Genomic DNA, 2807 nt, shown 5'->3' with positions numbered 1-2807 from the left:
TTCGTTTATGGCCTTCTCTGCATTAATTATTCGGTTATCAATTCTTCCACTCTTTTTTCAAGATTTTTAGTTTCTTTGCGCTGGGTACATAATTCCTCCTTTAGCTCTGAGAAGTTTGATGGACTGAAGCCTTCTCTCATCTCGTCAAAGTCACTCTCCGTCCAGCTTTGATCCGTTGCTGGCGATGAGCTGCGTTCCTTTGGAGGGGGAGATGCACTCTTATTTTTTGAATTTCCAGCTTTTCTGCCCCGCTTTTTCCCCATCTTTGTGGTTTTATCTGCCTCTGGTCTTTGATGATGGTGACGTACTGATGGGGTTTTGGTGTGGGTGTCCTTCCTGTTTGTTAGTTTTCCTTCTAACAGTCAAGACCCTCAGCTGTAGGTCTGTTGGCGATTGCTTGAGTTCCACTCCAGACCCTGTTTGCCTGGGTGTCAGCAGCAGAGGCTGCAGAAGATAGAATACTGCTGAACAGCGAATGTACCTGTTTGATTCTTGCTTTGGAAGCTTCCTCTCAGGGGTGTACTCCACCATGTGAGGTGTAGGGTGTCGGTCTGCCCCTAGTGGAGGATGTCTCCCAGTTAGGCTACTCAGGCGTCAGGGACCAGCTTGAGCAGGCAGTCTGTCCGTTCTCAAATCTCAACGTCCGTGTTGGGAGATCCACCGCTCTCTTCAAAGCTGTCAGACAGAGTCGCTTGCGTCTGCAGAGGTTTCTGCTGCTTTTTTGTTGTTGTTGTTGTTGTTGTTGTTGTTTAGCTGTGCCCTGTCCCCAGAGGTGGAGTCTACAGAGACTGGCAGGCCTCCTTGAGCTGCTGTGAGCTCCACCCAGTTCGATCTTCCCAGGGCTTTGTTTACCTCCTTAAGCCTCAGCAATGGCAGGCGCCCCTCCCCTAGCCTCGCTGCTACCTTGTGGTTAGGTCGCAGAGTGCTGTGCTAGCAATGAGGAAGGCTCCGTGGATGTGGGACCCTCCCAGCCAGGTGTGGGATATAATCTCCTGGTGTACTCGTTTGCTTAAAGCGCAGTATTGGGGTGGGAGTTATGTGATTTTCCACGTGTTGTGTGTCTCAGTTCCCCCGGCTAGGAAAAGGGATTCCCTTCCCCCTTGCGCTTCCCAGGTGAGGTGATGCCTCACCCGGCTTCAGCTCTTGCTGGTCGGGCTGCAACAGCTGACCAGCACCGATTGTCTGGCACTCCCCAGTGAGATGAACCCAGTACCTCAGTTGATAATGCAGAAATCACCTGTCTTCTGTGTGGCTCATGCTGGGAGCTGGAGACTGGAGCTGTTCCTATTCGGCCATCTTGCTCTGCCCTCCATAGCTGAACTTTTGTATCTGTTAACCAACTTCTGGCTATCTCCCTTACTTCTCTACCTCTACTAATTATCCTGCTATTTCTTTCTTTTTTTAAAATTGCACTTTAAGTTCTGGGATACAGGTGCAGAACATGCAGGCTTATTACATAGATACACATGTGCCATGGTGGTTTGCTGCACCCAACAACTTATCGTCTACATTAGGTATTTCTCTATTGCTATCCCTCCCCTAGCCCCCCAACCCCTCGACAGACCCTAGTGTGTGATTTTCCCCTCCCTGTGTCTGTGTGTTCTCATTGTTCAACTCCCACTTATAGGTGAGAATATGTGGTGTTTGGTTTTCTGTTCCTAGTTTAATCTTAGGAGGTTGTATATGTGAGGGAATTTATCCATTTATTCTAGATTTCACAGTTTATTTGCATAGAGGTGTTTTCAGTATTCTCTGATGGTAGTTTGTATTCCTGTGTGGTCAGTGGTAATAACCCCTTTATCATTTTTTATTATGTCTATTTGATTCTTATCTCTTTTCCTCTTTATTAGTCTGGCTAGTAAAATACCAGCTCCTGGATTCATTAATTTTTTGAAGAGTTTTTCACATCTCTATCTTCTTCAATACTGCTCTGATCTTATTTATTTCTTAACTTTTGTGAGCTTTTGAATTTGTTTGCTGTTGCTTCTCTAGTTCTTTTAAATGTGATGTTAGGGTTTCGATTTTAGATCTTTCCCGCTTTCTCCTGTGTGCATTTAGTGCTCTAAATTTTCCTCTAAACACTGTTTTAGCTGTGTCCCAGGGATTCTGGTACATTGTGTGTTTGTTCTCATTGGTTTCAAAGAACATCTTCATTTCTGCCTTCATTTTTTTATTTACCCAGTAGTCATTCAGGAGCAGGTTGTTCAGTTTCCATGTAGTTGTGCAGTTTTGAGGGAGTTTCTTAATCCTGAGTTCTAATTTGATTGCACTGTGGTCTGAGAGACCATTTGTTATAATTTCTGTTCTTTTACTTATGCTGATGAGTGTTTGTTTTCAATTATGTGGCTGATTTTAGAATAAGTGCGGTGTGATGCTGAGAAGAATGTATATTCTGTTGATTTGGGGTGGAGAGTTGTGTAGATGTCTATTAGGTCCTCTTGGTCCAGAGCTGAGTTCGAGTACTGAATATCCTTGTTAATTTTCTGTCTCATTGATCTGTCTAATATTGACAATGGGGTGTTAAAGTTTCACACTATTATTGTGTGGGGGTCTCAGTTTCTTTGTAGGTCTCTAAGAACTTGTTTTATGAATATTGGTGCTCCTGCTTTGGGTGCACATACATTTAAGATAGTTAGCTCTTCTTGTTGCATTGATCCCTTTACCATTATGTAATGCCCTTCTTTGTCTTTTTCTTTAATCTCTGTTGGTTTAAAGTCTGTTTTATGAGAGACTAGGATTGTAACCCCTGCTGTTTCTTTTGGTTTTTTTTTTTTTTTTTTTTTTTTTTTTTTTTTTTTTTTTTTTTT

The 2807-nt window shown here is 43.3% G+C and overlaps 1 protein-coding gene across 1 annotated transcript in view; it reads left to right on the top strand.

Annotated features, from left to right (window-relative positions):
• Positions 1-2807, top strand: part of LOC105534700 (cytochrome P450 2C9-like) — a gene marked incomplete at its 5' end in the record, with an annotated part of 58392 nt that overhangs the window by 33521 nt on the left and 22064 nt on the right. The gene's annotated exons all lie outside the window — the stretch shown is intronic.

This window comes from Mandrillus leucophaeus, unplaced genomic scaffold (genome assembly GCF_000951045.1).
Source record: "Mandrillus leucophaeus isolate KB7577 unplaced genomic scaffold, Mleu.le_1.0 Scaffold1389, whole genome shotgun sequence".
Classification (NCBI taxonomy): domain Eukaryota; kingdom Metazoa; phylum Chordata; class Mammalia; order Primates; family Cercopithecidae; genus Mandrillus; species Mandrillus leucophaeus.
This window is presented reverse-complemented; position numbering and strand designations above follow the sequence as displayed.